We start from the raw sequence: 19,894 nt of genomic DNA, 5'->3' as shown, positions 1-19,894 counted from the left end.
TAGCCTCATTTATTTGACAACATGTACTCGCCCTGACCTATGTTTTGTAGTGAGTAAATTTGCTGACCCCACAGAAGAGCACTGGATTACAGCAAAACATGTTTTTCCTTATCTCAAAGGCACAGCAGATAAACAGCTTTGTTTCAGAAAGAGCAGCGAGGGCTTAGGGTTTAAAGCCTACAGTGATGCAGACTGGGCAGCAGACACCACAGACAGAAGAAGTACCACAGGGTATTGTGTGAGTTTGAACACAAACAGCCGAATATATGGCTCTAGCTATGACAATACAGGAATGTATTTATCTAGAACAACTGCTTGAAGGAATGGATACCTATGTGTATAAGAAGACTGTTGTTTATGAATACAACCAGGGAACCATTGCGATTGCTAGAAACCCTGTGTGCCGACAGAGGTGTAAACATGTCGATATAAAATATAATTTCATCAGATCTGTCATCAGAGAAGAAAGAATGACACTGATTTATTGTCCAACAGACGACATGGTAGCAGACGCTATGACGAAACCTGCCTCCAAACTGAAATTGAGAAGATTTGCAGAGGTCATGTTTGGTGTGTAAATATTGACTGTTATGTAGTATTGACTGCAATATTCTTTTTGATGCTCTGAACTGTATTATTTTCTTTGTAAAATTGTTTTTGAAGAAGTTGTACAGTGTACTAGACAACCATACGTGGGAGTGTTAAAGTTATATGATTGCAAGTAACTGAGTAACTGTCTAACTATGTACAACTGTTTCCACTGGAGGGCGCTATAGGCGGAGTTGTTCAATTCAATTCAATTCAATTTCTTTAATAACCACCCAGCCAGGCTGGTGGAATTTGGTTTCAGTGCATTGCAGTTCCAACATAAAACATAGAACATATAACATATAACATCACTTACAACGTACATACTACATGCAGTTAAAAGAAAACACAATTACATAGATTACAGTTCAGAGTTGTCCATGTCAGCAGGGGTAAGGGGGGTTGCGGGGGGGTACTACAGGGAGGGGGGGGGGGGGGGTACTACAGGGAGTTCAGTGTCCGTATGGCAGTGGGGAAGAAGCTGTTTTTGAACCGGGATGTTTTGGTGGTCAGGGATCTGTAGCGCCTCCCGGAGGGCAGCAGCTGGAAGATGTGGTGTGCTGGGTGAGTGGGGTCAGAGATGATTTTTCTGGCTCTCCTGATTGTGATTTGGTGGTGGAGTGATTCGAGAGAAGGGAGGGGGGTGCGGATTATTTTTGAGGATTTATTGATGATTCTTTGTAGTTTGTTTTTCGAGTGAGTGTCCAGATTGCTGTACCAAACAGTTATGGAGAAGGTGAGGATGCTTTGTATAATGGCCTGGTAGAAACGGAGCAGGAGATGTTTTTTGACTCTGTATTTCTTGAGCTGGCGGAGGAAGAAGTGTCTTTGATTAGCTTTTTTGTGTATGTGGTCTGTGTTGGTTTTCCATTTGAGGTTATTACTTATGTGAGTGCCGAGAAATTTGAAGGAATGTTAATGCTGCCGCCAGGTAGAGGGTATATAAGGAGATGCCGACTCTTCGCTCTCATAAGAGAAGGATGTCTCATGTACTGCTGTGGACCAATGTGAAATAAACCACGCTGTTTAATGGCTAAAGATAAAAACATGCCTCATGAACATATTATTGTCGCCCCATAGCAGACTCTGTCAACAAAAAACATGAAAATATTCGCAATTAATCATAAAAAAAATCGCCAAATTTTATTTCAACCAAAAATGGTTAAACAATAATGTTAGTGATAGAAGGGAACTCATTTTGTGCACAAATGGAAAGCGTTTCAATTTCCATGCGGCAGAATTGTTACATTAGCCGATAATCCATTTTCCCAATGATAAATCCCTATACGGGTGGAACAACCAGTGACGTCAGACTACACCTCCCTATAGAGCAGCTCCAGACTTTATACTTGATGACATCACAAGATGCATTCATACTTTCTGGCTTTGGGAGAGAGAGTATAGCCCATGGACAGGCGCCCCCAAAAGTGGTCATTTTAGTTTTCGTTTTTGAGGACTGCATACTTTTTTTGCAAACCAAAATATTATACTTTATACTTATAGCACATGCATGAGCCTGGTCTCTTTTGAAAGATGACATTCTGAAGTTTCTGATACAATAAGAAATTCACTTTTACTGCTAATGAAATAGAGTAACATATAGGTCTCAACTTGAGTTGTAGAAAAACGTGTTACTCACATTTTTCTGTAGTAGTTAGTAGTCCAAAAGTAGTATTTCCAACAAAATTGGTATGGCTGAAAAGACACCCTGTGTCCATAGCCTGAATTCTTCTGTAGTAGGGGAGAACGGGGGACGTTGTCACACGGGTAGGTTGTCACATTCATTATATTTCACCACCAGAGGGTCCTGTCTCCCATACTTTGGTATTTAAATGTCAAGAATTGGGGTCAGAGTTCACCTACATTGTCATCGTTGCAGTGAAACAGCTGAACTTCAGGTGAGAGGACTTTTTGTGTTTTTCATGTCCATTTGTAAATATTCCGCTCCTCAGTATTTTTCTTCTAGGCTTTTACACAATTGGTTTATAATGAAACAATTATTACCCTTAAAAAGTGTGAAGGGAAAGCTATAGTTTAGATTGTTGTTAGCTAGCTAACTAGTTGTTAGATGGCTGTTAGCCTTGATGCTATCAAGACATTCCAGTTGGGGTTGGTCGTCACATTTTCTTTGGGGTTGGTTGTCACATGGAGTGCAAATGTGAAAAACTACATTTGCCATCACTGTAACAAGTGAATGAGTGTTCTTATTTTGTTAGATAGGATGGCCTAAAGATGTGTTCCTGTTTATGTTCATGTTAAGATGCATTAAGTTATGTATTTGTCAACTTGTCAATGCAATTAAACTTTCAAATTTAGTTCTGCCTTCTTGTCTTCTTTTTAAGATGTTTCCCATTAAAACACATAGTGACAACCAACCCCATAGTGTGTTTTGATTGATTGATTGAAAACTTTATTAACAGATTGCAGAATGGGTACAATACAGTACAGCTCAATACACACACACAATTGTTAAGGGGATGCAGACCAGAGAAAGACTTCCGTCTTGTTTACATCAGGGTCCCCCATTTTCAATTCATAGTGACATATATGACATACATGACATACAGATAGACAGTACTGCTACATCTATACATTTATGACATACCAGATTTGCAAATACAGTACTGTTTGTGATACAAAAAGAGTCCAGAAAAGAGTATCCATTTGACGTAAAAACTGTACATTGGGGGAGGTTGGGTCGGTGGGGTTGGTTGGGTTGGGTAGGTGGGGTGGGGGGTGGGGGGGGGGGGTTGATGGGGTTGGTTGTCACAATGTGTCAGAGTGTCTTTGATAGGTGATTAACTCTTTGTTACAATACGTTGGAAAATGAGAGGGATACACATTTCAAGCCAACATCTTAAGCTTCAATTTAATGTAGGAATGACTATTGAAAGATGTTTTGATGATGAGCAATTCACATTAGAGTAAAAAGTGTGACAACTATCCCCGTTCTTATAACTGAGTGTTATTATAAAGTGTTACCCAAAGTTGAAAACTGTTTTTATAGGTTTGTCACCACTATAGCTGATACCCTGGTAAACAAACTGCCCCCATAGTTACACAGGGGGGCTTTGGAGAAAGCCATGTTGAGTCCTTCTACAAAAAGATGGACGTTCAGGCTGATGCTTTTTCATTTGCAGAGGTTGTGCTGAGGAAACTCAATGCCCTGAACCCATCCAAAGTAACTGGCCCTGATAACATCCCGCCTAGGTTTCTAAGAGATGCAGTTGAAGTCATCACCCCATCCATAACTTTCATAACCAACCTGTCCATAAAACAAGGTCACTTTCCCTGTGAATTCAAATTGGCCAAAGTAACCCCATTACACAAAAAAGGAAGTACACTAGAACCAGGCAATTATCGTCCAGTTTCCGTTCTCCATTCGCTCAATCTCCAAAGTAATTAAAAAGAAATTTTTTTATCAAATAGACAATTATTAATCATCACAAAATCTACTATATGAATTCCTCCCGGGTGAAGGTCACCAGGTCCTTGAACTTGGTGAGAGAGAAGAGAGGTTGTTTAGTTATTTTATTTAATTATTTTATTTATACTTTTTCTTTCATTTTTGGACACTGGGTAGTCTCTCCTGAAACTTAGCACTATGATACTACAGTATATGTTGCTTTTTCCTTCATGACCCGTCTGCAGGTGACAGGTGAGAACACGTCTTTATGTGTACATTGGCTAGTAAAAACCCGATTCGCACAGCATCTCATCACGCAATGATATTTTTTTGTGTACAGGAAATTACCTATAAATGTTGGTTGGTTACTTGCCAGAAAAATCTAAGAGTAGAAAGAATATTTAGCTTCCTTTTATTGAGATTATGTTTTATTTTGTTCAATTTGCTGCTGTCAATTTAGACTCACTTGTTTCTGTTGTGTGAAGCACTTTGTAAAGGGCTATAGATCATATTCACTAGAGCACCAACATGTAATTTATTCAATCAGGTGGGGATACGTGCACACAACATGTAGACAACATTAATTTTGTGAGGGCAACTTTTGGGGAGGCAAGTATACGGGTACATTCAACAGATTCCTGTCTGCTTTATCTAAATTACTTAATTAGACTACAGGTAGATGCTGGACCTTCAGAAAGCATTCGATACAGTAAATCTCAATATCCTTCTGTATAAGCTCAGGGCCTTGGGTTTCAGCAGCACCTCCCTCGAATGGGTGAGATCCTACCTGAGGGGTAGAGAACAGGTTACCGACGTGAATGGTAGATTGTGGGGTGCCTCAAGGAAGCATATTAGGCCCCCTCTTCTTTTTTAATATATGTTAATGACAGGAAATCAGCATGTAACTGTAACCTGTTTATCTTTGCGGACGACTCAGCTCTCCTGGTTTCCCACAAAGAAAAAGCACAAGTAGAACAGATGCTCAGCAGTGAACTCCAGAAGGTCAGTATGTGGCTAGCAGACAACAAATTGTCACTCAATCTTGGAAAAACTGAGTCCATACTGTTTGGCTCAAATGCAAAAAAAAAATCCCCTGGTTTTATTATCATAGTTGGCAACACCTCTGTTATGAACAAAGAGGAAGTTACATATCTGGGATGAATACAGGATAACTAATTATCCGGAGATAGTATGGCTTTACAAACTATTTCCATAGGCGGCGGGTGAACTGAACATTAGGGTAGGCTATAGATGGGATGGGACCCGCGCGGAGCGTGCAAAATGTTCCCTTTTTCTTTTTTGCTTGCACGCAAACGATGCTGTCCAGGTTGTGATGTCATACTACACACCCACGTCTACTAGGCTACTACAGCGAGCCCCACTCATTTCATATAGTGCAAATTAATTGTTCAAATGAAGGCATCCAATATGATTAACCATTGTCTTACCTTAATGCAACAAAAAAAAATGCAACGTTTCGCGCATCAATGATCTTTTCTGCTTTAAGTTTGTCTGTGAGATCACTTTCAATGCGAAGCGGACTCGGAGTTGACCGTCTCTCCTGGCGCATATTTTTGTTTTCGGATGTCTTTCGGATGCGCCTCATTGGGAAAGGCCGTTCACAAGTTGTGGTGCCGACGGCAATGAAGGAAACGTTTTCCGTAATTTGGATCTCATCATGCTTTGAAAACAATGTACATAGTAGCTCTAAAACGTTTCCACGGTTTGATTAACTCTGACTCAGTCTCATCATGCCCTCGGCCTCAGGTGATCCGTGTTATGCCCAGGCGGCATGTAACTTGGAATGGAGTTCCAGGTCTTGGCAGCTCTCACGGAGAGGGCTGATTTGCTAAATGGACTTGTCCTTAATGGAAATTAGCGTTAGGATTCGAATAGATGCCACCCGGTGCAACAGTTCTGAACTCATACGCGGAACTGCAAGTTTGTTGGTAAAAGACTACACGCGAACCTGGAGGTGAAAAATTGGAAAGTGGGGGTGGGGCTAGACCATGGAGGGTTTTGAAGACCAGACTGGCATCGGTTAGTTTGATGATGCGGCGTGATTGGTTACTGCCTGCAGTCTGGAATGTTAACGGCCACCACACCTACTGCCGATTGACACCTTGGTTGGCCGACCCTTGCGTATTGTCACCACCGCCGGCTGCAGCAGCCCACACACACACATCGTAGCCTAGGCTGCCTATAATAATGCGCAGACTGGGGCGTTTGGGTCGGCATTGCCTCCCCTGGCCTTACATAGGCGCCGCCTATGACTATTTCTAAGGTAAATCAAAAAGTAAAGTTTCTGGCCAGGCTTTCCTCTTTTTTAAACAAAAATGCACTACTGAATGATACTGGCAGGCGCTCCTATCCAATGACATTTTGATTGGTACACAGGTATTACCAAGGCCCTGAAAAACAAACTCCAGACATCCCAAAATAAACTGGTTAGACTATTACTTTCACTCCATCCCAGGACTCACATTCTCCCTGTACACGTCTTTCTCTGGTCTGCATCCCCTTAACAATTGTGTGTATTGAGCCGTACTGTATTGTACCCATTCTGCAATCTGTTAATAAAGTTCTCATTCATTCATTCAAACATAGACGATATTGAACAAGCCATAATCCACGTATTTTCAATCCGAGAGAGCTGCAGTAGTTAAATCAATGAGCCATCGACATAGTCAGTGTGGTGGTAACGTTATTATTGCATCCAAGATTGATACACGGCTGGCTAGGCAGTTGGTAGTCATAGTCTTGTTATAAAATAAATAAACAATCAGCAATGTCTCGCTTCATGAATGGCCAGCAGTAGCCTAACAGTACTGCTCCTAAAAAAAAATATTTACAAACGTTAACGTTAACCACAGAGAGAGAGAGAGAGAGAGAGAGAGAGAGAGAGAGAGAGAGAGAGAGAGAGAGAGAGAGAGAGAGAGAGAGAGAGAGCCGTGGGGGCCACGGGGCTCGACCCTGTCAGTTCCCAGAGTCTCGTGGGTCGAGAGCGCCGCACTCCCCCCCACCACTGCCGCACTCCTGGCTAATGACAGAGCTGTGAATGAGGCTGCTGGAGAGAGAGAGAGAGACTCACTGTTTAGTTGAAACGTCCAGGGCAGGAGAGCTTGATAAACGTGTATAATCCACTGATGATGTATTCCAGACCACTGTCCACTGTAGTCTGTCTCCAGACTGCATCCGCCATATAGCTTGTTAGCCAAGTGTTAGCTCGTTAGCACAACACAAGTACATTCCTTTGTCCATTTCCACTCGAACAGACTGCAAACTACCTGCCGTTCTATCGCCATGCTCTAAGACAAAATCTAACCTTAACCAACTTTGAAAGAGTGCCTAAGCTTAACAGTCTAAAGAACTTGCAGTCACGGCACGCTCGTCTAAGACAAACAGCTGCCTGCATCATTCTCACAACAACACAACTATCTCCACCGACCAACCTAGGAATAATAACCTAGAATTGGAACATTAGAAATTGGATTCGGCCAATCAGAGAGCGTCTCCGCGAAATGCGGCTACAGATATTCTTGACGCTACTGGCTAGACCGCTTCAAATCGCGCCCGGATTCATAATAGTCATATTTCAACGCACAACGCGTTATGCACTGATTGGCTGTGACGGATACAGCGATCAAACTGTGACGCGCACTCAGAGCGCTATCGCGTATAGCCCGGGCCGAGAAATACGAAAAAATAATAAAAAAAAAAAAAACGTGATGTCACTTCCTGCTCTGGAAAACGATTGTTTTTTAATTGCGATAATAACGTTATATTGTGCATTGGAAATACAAACATACTTAAAATGAGTAAATATTATTCATTTTAAACATGTTTATATTATTTATAGGGCTATAAAACTAAAAACTAAAAACTTATTTTTCTTGTTCTCTCATATAACCAGGGTAGTTCCTGAGGGGGGGCGGCGCCCGAGCGCCCCTAGTGGCGAGCCGCCACTGTAGCTAAGGTGTGGGGGAGTTGGCGTATATAAGTTGATTGCTTTAAAAACTGAGAGAAATGTCGTATTTACGCTGTTTAAAACGGGATGATGGGCGAAAATCTTTGGTTTTAGCTTAATGTATGGGGTGGAGTTCAATTTGCGAGCGGGTAAGGGGCCTACGTAATGTTTAAAGAACAATATCTAAGGTTATGTGGAATTTACAAATATAGATGTGAAGAACGATTTTGAAAAGATGTTTTAATTTTCTGTTAAATTAGATAAGTTGCCGGTGAGGTAACGTTAGAGTGACGCGGCGAGGAAAGATTACGTATTTCCGCTTCCGGTTTGCGCGAAGAGCTCTGGGTATCGTAGTGTTAGTGTTTAACGTTATGCAGTGTTTATGTTTCAATATTGTGTGTTTGTGAATGTTAAATGTGGGGAATGTTTGTGCTGCTGTGTGCGGATGTGTGCGTCTGTGCTGCGGGATGTTTGTGGAGGTGTGGAGCGTTTGTGGAACGTATATTAGCTGGTGGCTATGCATCAATATAGAGAGAGTAGTGACGAATGCATAATGCCGCAGCGGCAAAACCTATTAATATTACCTATGTGTTGATATAGAGAGAGTAGTGACGAATGCATAATTTTACCTATTAAAACCTGCCGCCGCTGCGGCAAAACCTATTAAAACCTGCTATTAAAACCTGCACAGCTTGCGGCTGTGTGGCGAAAAGCTGCTTGGCGTGTGAGTGCCGTCAAAAAGAAAATGCGCATGTGCGCGTTACCGGCGTAGGGGGAAAACGAGCGTAGAGGACTGGCCGATCGCTGGCCAATCAAAGCAACGCGGAAGGGCATGTTGGTTGCCGAAAGTATTCACGCCTCCAGGACAGCCTGAAGATGGTTGACACCATATGGAAATTCAAGTCCATCATAAAAAACTGGCGTATGGATGAAAATACCTCAGGGTGACACCCATGTATTTTATTTTTATTTTTGACAGTTCTTATCCTTTTAAAGTACTTAACATGTTTTAGTTCTTTGAGGATTGTTATCAAATTGTATATCGTTTTATGGTAATACATTTGTTTAAATTGTATTAAACAGTTTCAGTTGATTTACATTTTCAGTAGTTCCTTTAGATTTGTATTTTGTATGCTTGTATATATGTGTGTTGTCTTGAGTCCACAATGTAAACAAGTCCTCTGACTTTATTGGGTTTTTATCCTTGATGCTGTTTGTCTGAGTTGCATATCTTTTTTGTATCATGTACTCTAAAAAGCTAGTGATGTTTTAGGTATTATTATGTGTCCGGTGTCTATTAATTTCCGCCCACTTGGTAATTGAGTTTGACACCGCTGCTCTAAGCCATCCTTTTACCAAGACCACTGCTTTTATTGATTTGTAAAAGTGAAGCATTCAACCAGCTCTGGCATTGATGTCGTTAGAATGTCCGTAATAATGACATAAGTCAGTCAGTCATTCATGACATACACGACTGTATGTCATGTATGTCCCTATGTCATAAATGTCATGATGTCATGTATGTTGGGTATGTCATAAATGTCACTATGAATTGAAAATGGGGGACCCTGATGTAAACAAGACAAACGTCTTTCTCTGGTCTGCATCCCCTTAACAATTGCGTGTATTGAGCCGTACTGTATTGTACCCATTCTGCAATCTGGTAAATGAAGTTTTCATTCATTCATTCATTCATTCATTCATTCATTCATTCATTCATTCATTCATTCATTCATTCATTCATTCATTTAAAACATGCGGGCAGAAAAGTGGCCATTTTTGTTTTTGTTTTTGAGGACTGCATACCTTTTTTGCAAACCAAAATACTATACTTTATCCTTATATCACATGCATAAGCCTGGTCTCTTTTGAAAGATAACATTCTGAAGTTTAGGATACAATAAGGAAAGATCACTTTGAGTGCTAATGAAATAGAGTAACATAGGTCTGACATTGAGTTGTAGAAAAACTTGTACACTCAAGTTTTTCTGTAGTAGTTAGTAGTCCAGAAGTAGTATTTCCCCAGAAATTCATATGGCTTAAAAGAGATCCATAGCCTGAAGCCGTATGTAGTACATGTCCAAATTTCATAAAGATCCGTTCAGAAATGATTGATTAGGAGTGATTTTGGTAAACTGTGTACAAAAGAAAAGCTCAGTTTTCTCATAGACTTCAATTCATTCAGCGTTTTTTCTCTTGTTTTTCACCTAGATCCCTGATTTGTACATCCCCAGGTGGGGTATCATTGGAAAGCCACACTCATTGGCTACAACCCTCCACAATAATTTTCGAGCTTGCCAAATGATTGACGGAACTAGAGCCCCAAGAGTCAGGAGTGGTATTTTGCGCAATACCGTGTACTTTGCACAAGCCTCACATATCGACATATAACTCGAGAACTGCTGAACGGATTTGTCACCTGAAAGGGTTATTGACAGGCAACAAATTCGCTATTTATATTGTATTACAAAATATGCACACCCGAGCCACTAGTGGTCGCCAACGTGCCAGTGGGCAAATCATCCTAAAAAGATTAAGATGTTGGGGCACACAGACTTTTTCATTTTTTTCGCCACGCTTGCAAGAGCAAGCGCCAATGAGAGAGCAAGAGCCAATGAGAGAGCAAGAGCCAATGAGCGAGCAAGCGCCAATGAGAGAGCAAACGCCAACGAGAGAGTAAACGCCAACAAGAGAGTAAACGCCAATGAGAGAGTAGGCCTAAACGCCAACGAGAGAGCAGATGTTACGTGACGTGTACAATATTGGTGATGATTTGTGTTGCGTTTCAACTTGAGAGTCACAATCAATCAATCAATCAATCAAAACGTTATTACATGAAAAAACATTAGAAAAGCATATTGCTATGAAAACACCATAAAAAAACGTTTTTAAAAGAGAAAAAGAAAGGAAAGGATCAAATTAAATAAAACACAGATTCATGTCTTACAGAAACCAGTGTTTCCACAGCTCCTATTTCACAAAATAAATGAATGAAATGAGAAAGTAAATAATCTGTTGACAGCCAGACCCTGTCGTTAATGCTCGTCAGTGCAGTGCGCCTAATGGCCTGGTGGGTTGATGGGTTTGACCTTAAGAGCCGTCAGCCTTGAGTGTCGGTCGGATCAGAAGACCATAAAGGTTCCTTCTTCTTTACCCATGATCTTTAGAAATATGAGATTTTTAATACAATTTCAATTTTGGGATAATCCCAAAACCCCGAAATCCCAGGTCATGTAATACAACATGGGGACATATAATGGAAAATGGGCTTTAGCTTACAAAGATGAGGAGCACGTTCAGCCATAGCCCCCCCCCCCCCCCCCCCTCCGTGCCTCTCGACACAACACAAATTACCTCAGTCAGTCCTTTGTGCCAGTAAGTAAGTAAATAAGTCGTTTATTTAGTATAGGACCTTTCACAGATCAAGGTCTCAAAGTGATTCACAAATAATAATAATTGTTGACAGAATCCGGCTATAGGGCGACAATAATGTGGTCAAGAGGCATGGTTTCTATCTTTAGCCTTTAACTGGCGTGGTTTATTTATTCACATGGCAGAGCAGCAGTTCTATAGTTCTCCTCTCACTGAGAGGCTGAGGGGAAAGCGAAAGAATGGGAGGAGACATCTCTATTTATACTCGCCACCTGGTGGTGTTCCTGAGTGGCTCTGCCTAGAGCGCCCTCTAGTGGAAACAGTTATATATGCAGTTAGACAGTTACTAGTGGAAACAGTTATATATGCAGTTAGACAGTTACTAACAATCCTACACACAACCTCTGATTTCAACACTCCCACTTAGGGGTTGTATTAGCATACTGGATAACTTCTTTGAAAAACATTTTACAAAGGAAATAATATGATCCAAAACATCAACAGGGTATGACAGTCAATATTTACACATTAAACATGACCCTTGCAAATCCCTTCAATTTTTATTTGGAACAGGTTTCCTCATAGTGTCTACTACCCTGTCGTCCGTTGGACAGTAAACCAGTGTCATCCTTTCTTCTCTGATGACAGATCTGATGGTATGATATTTTCTATATTGACATGTTTACATCTATGTTGACACACTGGGTTCCTAGCAATCACAATGGTTTCCTGGTTGCCCTCATAAACAACAGCCTTCATATATACACAGTGTCCATCATTTTTAAATGACATTGACAAAACCCCCCTCATCTTCAAGAACCACCTTATTTGGTATAGACTGAGGATACATTCCAATTACCTATTACATATTAAGCAATATACTCGTAATCTTATCTCCACCACTTCTAGCGGTTGTTCTGGATAATACACTCCTGTATGGTCATAGTTAGAACCATATATTCGGCTTCACAAGTTGACAGTGCCCTGTCTGCATCGCTCTCTCCCGCCTCCGCGGCGGCTGGGTGGGTATCTTCTGAGGCCTCGAAGTTCCTTAACTTAGCCTTGAACTGTCCCAGCGTCATGTCCGTTGAACCGTGTGTTACCAGGAGTGTGAACGGTTTGTACAGCTCCGGTAGTCCTCTCATCATCATCGCCATCATTAGCCCATCGCTTGGTGCTTCTCCGGCACTCCTCAATGGCGTCGTGATCTGCTCCGCTCTGTTGACGTATTCGGTCACAGTCTCGGTTTGCCCCTTCCTCAGGGCCGTTAGTGCTATGTAGAGGGCCACGACTCAGGGTCTTCCTCACCCAATGTAATGCTCTTTCAACACCTCCAGGCTTTCTCGGCCTTGGTCTTTTGTGTTGCAGAATATTAGCCCCAAGCTGGTGTCGTCGAGCAGCGGCGCTAACTCACAGTACGCGTCTGCGTTACGCTGGTCGTCCAGGGCTTGCTCTTCCGCCGTCAGTTCTCCCGTGGGGGCTGCCAGGATCGTCTCCTTCAGTCCCGCACCGTGCATGCAGCATAGCATGCGCTCTTCCCAGAGCTCGTAGTCCTCTGCTTTTCAATTGAATGAGGGCCATTTGCCCCTTCCCTTGTTTTCCATCCTCTTCGTTGGTGGTAGGCGTAGCTTTAGCTCTTGTTGGCCTAGCGTCTAGCCACGCGGTGCTCCCGGCAAACACATCAAACATAAGGAACAAATACCTTAAAAACACACAAAATTACATATACTAGACAGCATGAGGTGTGGCAAATGCCAGTTTAAATTAGTCTTCAGCTGCTTTTCAAAGGCGTCATATGCCTATAGGAAGAGCATCCCACAGTATCAGAGCCGTAACTTCAAAGGCAGCATAACCTTTTGTTTTGCGTCGAGAGTGAGCGACAACCCGTAAACCCAGTGACCTACTCGTGATTATGTATTAATCAGGTCACAGATGTACACAGGTGCCTGACCATGAATGGTTCTATAGTGAAAACCTATAGAACCTTAAAATCAATCCTGAACTTAATGGGAATCCAGTGTAAAGAAGATATGATGGGTGTTATGTGAGTTGTCCTGCCTCGCAGCAGCGTTCTGGACCTGGTCACTAGCCTCACAGCAAAGTTCTGGACCATTTGTAGATGGTTCAGGGATGACTTACTGAGGCAGGTCAAAAGGGAATTGCCAGGATGATATAAAAGTGTGAATGATCAACTCTAGCTCAGGTTGTGATACAACAAACCTGGGTTTTGCAATGTTTCTTAAATGGAGGAAAGATGTACGGATCAACACTTTCATATCAAATATAACACCAAGATGTCTATGGTTAGACTGTACAGCTGAAGAATAGGACCCATCAAGTTGTACAACTGAGGGCAACTGTAACATAGAACTGATTGACATTTAAATTCTGACCCCTGCACACTTTGCACAAGGAATCACATACTGTATCATTCATTCATTTATTCACATCTTATTTATACGCATATTTATATTCATTGATCATTTGCTTAAATATGTTGATTTATACCAGGGTAGACTAAGATTTACAGTAGTATGGAGTATTGTACAGAGTAGACTTAGGTTATCTCTACAGTATACATTTGTACATATAGGGTTGACTTAGGATATAGTTTGTATATTATACCAGGGTGGGCTGTACATACACGCATAGTGATATTATTGATGGAGTCTACATTTGTCTCACCTGTTCAGATCCAGTGCAGATCAAACCTTTATCTTATCTTTTATTTATCTACTATGTTTTTACTCATAATTGTATTCCTATTATGCTGCTTGTACCTCTCCTCTCCCTCTACTGTGCTGCTCCGACTCCTGAATGTCCCCACGGCGATTAAGATCCATCTTATCTTATCTTATGTTTTCTTATCTTTTGCTTAGTCTTTGAATGGATTTGTCTGAAATGGGGACACCAGCAATACATGTGATACATACATTAATTAATTAGCTGTGCCTTTCAGAGCCAGGAACACTGTTTACCTAACATACTGCCCAGTTTGTAAAAAGGTTTTTACTCTTGGGTGTGAGGTAGCCAGCGCGGGAAGTAAGTCATGGTCTCATTCTCCAACGGACTTACGACAAAAATGGCTTTCTCTTAGGGCCATTTGAGACCTTTTCCGGCAAGAAATGAATATAGACAATATATTATAATATAATATTAATTATATATGTTTTATTGGGACGGTTGGTGAATCCCAAAATCGGCCCAAAAAGGTCTCAAATGGCCCTAAGAGAAAGCCCTTTTTGTCGTAAATCCTTGGAGGTGTTTGGTTTCAAATGTGGTCCATCCTCACAGCCACCAAAAATGACAAGCAGAATAAATAGCTACTTGAGAATAAATGATTAAAATGAAGTTCAGACTACTGTCTGAACTAAACATATTCCACAGACTAAAGGAAGTCGTATAAAATAGTTGAAAATATACATAATATGTGTCCTTTAATATTTGGGTGGTGCTTTGGGGCCTTGAGGTATGAGGGCAATTTACAGAAAACAGAACCACTCCCACCACCCCCCCCACACACACACGTTACCGTACAGTAACGTGATGTATTGCCGCACTTAGAATGACATTATCCAAGGTTTACTAAGACTCTTTGAGGCTTTTTGAAAAATGTATTATTTGAGGTTTTACAACCGTCACCTGCGTAAATCAGAAGTAGAAAATCGATGCAGGGCTTTATTGTTACACTCTATCATCCCAAAATGCTCACAGTACACACATACTGTAGTGATATTGAAAGAAATATATAATAATAATAATAATAATAATAATAATAATAATAATAATAATAATAATAATAATAATAATAATAATAATAATAATAATAATAATAATAATAATAATAATAATAATAATAATAATAATAATAATAATAATAATAATAATAATAATAATAATAATAATAATAATAATAATAATAAGAGCAGAGGCTTATTCACAAGGTGAGGAATTGGCAAAGGGTATAACATTTTCTCTGTCATGAGTGGTAGTTAAAGGCACAATCAGTGATCCAGTCGTAAACACATGTTATCATTCTCTAGTTGATGGACTGAGCTGTTGATATAAGGACTAACATTAGACAACAGGTTCAGCTGTATTTTGTGGCCGTAAACTTGGTAATGTTTGTAAATACTGGAGTGAAACAGATTTATATTCTGATTCATAATGTTATGAAAGTTCCAGACAGTATATTTTCCATCCACAGATTAAACTCTTTAAGAGTGTTATATACCTCATGTAGAAAAAAACGGATTGTGGCTTTTATGTGAAAACTAATACAATTATGTGGAATACTGTGTGATTAATAAAAGATGAAAAGGATCTAATAAAATAAAGACAATAAGCCTACCGCTTGAAGATGTTTACGTGAATTGTAAAATAATGCAGCTTTGAATCAAATTAATAAAAAAGTCCACTGCTGGTGTGAAATTGAGGAGAAATGACGTGGATGAGTGAAAAAATCAATAACACCAGTTGTATCCGTCAACTGGTATTACGGCATTAAATATAATCAATCTCTGGAATGGGGGTGGTCGGTGGAGGAACGTTTCTGTGTTCTTGTGAAAGTTGTGCTTGTTTTTAGTGTTGTTCTGTCTTGAGCATCGCAAGGCATATTCCTAACAACTGAGTTGATATGGAAATAATGTAATCTCAATTTGGCCAGCTTCCTTCCACTTTTGGTTTACTTTTAGGAAAGTATAGTGTAGATGAAGAATGGACCTATCTCAAACCCTGCCCTCTTATCTTCATCCTCAATTGATTAGAGGATCAAGAAAAAAGGGCAGTGTTTGAGGTACTGTAGGTAAATTATGAGGATGAAGGCTGAGGGTACCATTTTCTCCAGAGTCAGACAAGAAGATAGATATCAATTTCCTCTGTGGGTTCAGTAGAAAGGGGGTCATCCCTATGTTCCCCAGGTTCTATGTTCCCCGGGTTCTATGTTCCCTGCAAAAAAAAAAAAAAAAGGGTCCTATGTTCCTCCGCTCCCGAAAAAAAAATGCCCCAAGGAAGCAGCTCACCACCAAGGCTGTCTGTAAGAGCGCACCGGCTACCAGCGGCGCGCGTGAAAAAGCAACATCGTTACAGGCCCGGTACCGAGGCGCGCCTTGCCTGGTCAGAGAAATCGCCCAGGACTTCAAGACCGACCTGCGCTTCCAAAGCTCTGCTGTCATGGCTCTTCAGGAGGCCAGTGAGGCTTATCTGGTCGGCCTGTTTGAGGACACCAACCAATCATGCCCAAAGACATCCAGCTGGCCCGCCGCATCCGTGGAGAACACACTTAATTTGGCTTTGTTTTTCTACATTCATAACCCAAAGGTTCTTTTAAGAGCCACCACTGTAATCATGAAAAATACATTTCATTAACTCATTAATTCGACATGATTCGACATGATGATAGGCTTATATATTATTCTGTATTTATATACTGTATATATATATTATTCTGTATTTTTCTCAAACAATTACTATAGGCCATACAAACATGCAACATATTTCTTCAATGACACACATATATATATATATATATATATATATATATATATATATATATATATATATATATATATATATATATATATATATAGACTTATATATTATTCTGTATTTATATACTACATATATAGGCTACATTATTCTGTATTTTTCTCAAACGAAATCAAAGAAATACAGTAGATATGTCAATAATGCAAATAATGCAAATAATGCAAATAATGCAAATGCAAATAATAATAATAATAATAATAATAATAATAATAATAATAATAATAATAATAATAATAATAATAATAATAATAATAATAATAATAATAATAATAATAATAATAATAATAATAATAATAATAATAATAATAATAATTAACAACAGCAACACATAACCGTTTATATATTACAGAATTCGGCAGACGCGGCTATCGATTCACGCTACGGCAGCATTTTTTGAGGAAGCAGCAGAATTCGGCAGAACACTGGCCCCCCTCACCACGCATTGATAGGCGTACGTGCGAATCTGTTGCCCCTTCTACACCCTCACACAACTGTGTCGCTTTTTCGGGAGTAGCGGGGAACATAGGACCCTTTTTTTAGCGGGAGCAGGGAACATAGAACCCAGGGAACATAGAACCCTTTTTATCGCGAGCGGGGAACATAGAACCCGGGGAACATAGAACCCGGGGAATATAGACATGCTCCCATAGAAAGCTATCCCGCTGCAAGCTAGCCTAGCTTAACACAAACTAATGGAAGTAGATACGATCCATATAGCCTTGCTTAAAACTCCAGGGGCAGGGGGAGATGTTTTTGGCCAACAGCTACAGTAGGCTAGTGGTCCACTTCCAATCATTTGTGCTAACCTCGGCTAGCTTGCAGCCGGATAGCTTTAATCTTCCTGCGTGACTCTGGAAAAAACGGTAATCACATTTCCCATAATGTTGGCGTGCCCCTTTAAAACCGCAGGTGCATTTGACACCGACTTCCCCATGTCATAGTTTTCTTGCGACATGTCATGCATTTCCAACCAAAATGTACCTATCTTCCCTCTTTTCTTGATCCTCCAATCACAACAGTTGCTTTGTTTGTCCGAGGAAGCAACAGTTGTAATTGGAGGATCAAGACAAGGGCAGGGAGAAAGGTCAATTCATCAAATCAGTGTGCAATGTTCAGTGTCACGTAAAAAATGATGTCCAGCTAAACGACACAACAAGAAATTAGTATATCTGAGTCGAAGTCAACGTTTATTTGTCACATACACTATGAATTATTACATATTTACGTATATTTACATTGAAATGCAGTCTAGAATGTCACATACTGTAGGTAGGTATAGGCCACATGGAGCAGCAGCTGACTGTGTGGGTGTGTTTGATTTAGGTTGATTTTAGAGGTAATTTGTGAAGTCAGTGCCAACTACAGGTTAATTTGTAATCAGCCAGCAGCGGGAACTGTGAAGGGCACCACACAGGGACAAGGATACATCATCAAGCTACCATAACCGATAGAACGCCAGATAAAACCATGAACCTTTGTGTCGCTGGACCTTGAAAAGTGTTTGGCTAAAATTGACTATTATGTATTGACTCAGAGGCCTAAGAATGTTGAATACATTTTTATTGAAATGTTGTCGTTCACCTTGAAGGGAAAAAATGGCCTGGACCAATCCTCATTTGGTGTTGGAATCAGGATTTTCTTTTCGTTATACAGAAATATTTAGTTTGTAATCAACTACTCGTTACTGTTATGTGAATTCAATTGTTTAATAAACGACCACTACTAGTAATTGACTGGTAACTACATGAAGTTTACTTCTCCTATAGGCATTGTCGACGTCCTCTCCTCTTTCTCTTCATTGTCCTTGTCCTGCCTGATCTATAAACCACAATGGAAATAAGAAAATGTATCTTTACCGTGTTATCCTCGATCATTTTAAGGATAATGTGAGTGAGTGAGTCTCCAGTGTGGAGTAGTATATTGCATATAGGCCTATAGCCTATTGCTTTCTAAATGATCAAATCAAGTAAATCAATCAACTACCTTGTGAAATACTTGATGAGAGTGGGTTGCCTTCTATCCAAAACAGTCAAAAATAATAAATACATTTAATAAATTAGGCAGTGGAGCGGTCATGGATTGTAAATACCGCAAGGTGACATTCGTTCCCTCACAGCCTCTATTTCATGTCATGTATGAGAATGATTGGTGAATGAATCAAATGTGTAACATTGATTTTTTTTTATGTATGAACTCATTAGTCTCTCGTTAGGGGGACTCTGGGCTTGAGGAATGAGACAATGAGTTACAGATGTTAAATAATTTATTCCCACACGACAGCATAAGGCATAGGCATCAATAACACTTCTTCTTCTTCTTCTTCTCTTCTTCTTCTTCTTCTTCTTCTTCTTCTTCTTCTTCTTCTTTCTTCTTCTTCTTCTTTCTTCTTCTTCTTCTTCTTCTTCTTCTTCTTCTTCTTCTTCTTCTTCTTTCTTCTTCTTCTTCTTCTTCTTCTTCTTCTTCTTCTTCTCTCTTCTTCTTCTTCTTCTTCTTCTTCTTCTTCTTCTTCTTCTTCTTCTTCTTCTTCTTCTTCTTCTTCTTCTTCCCGGAGCAGGTATAACCTTGAGAAACTATTGATAAATGTATTCAAAATAATAACCAAGGTGGATATAATATTGACCAAAAAACACAAGAAACCCTGTTGCACCGCATGCCCTTGAAAATAAGTATTGTCCTTTCAACCTTTTTTAAAACAAACAAAAAGTGGGATGTCTACAAGGAATATGAAAGTCTAAATAAAACATAGTATACAACTAGTGGGAACGCTCTAAGTCATGTGCAGAGCAGACCTCCAGCAGGGCCTAACAATTTCCCTACCTTGCCGTTATTTTCACACTCAGCATTTGAATGTTCACAGCAAATGTTATGGCAATCCAGCTACAACCTTCTAGTCTGGCCTGATGGTGGTGCTCCAGGAAAGGTCAGGGTTACCAAAATCAATAGGTTACTTTCTTTAAGGGCCAGGAACGTTACAGTGAATTTTATGGCATGCTGGCCATACTTTCCAGTCTGGC

The sequence above is a fragment of the Notolepis coatsorum genome (assembly GCF_963971535.1).
Source record: "Notolepis coatsorum genome assembly, chromosome: 3".
Lineage (NCBI taxonomy): Eukaryota > Metazoa > Chordata > Actinopteri > Aulopiformes > Paralepididae > Notolepis > Notolepis coatsorum.
This window is presented reverse-complemented; position numbering follows the sequence as displayed.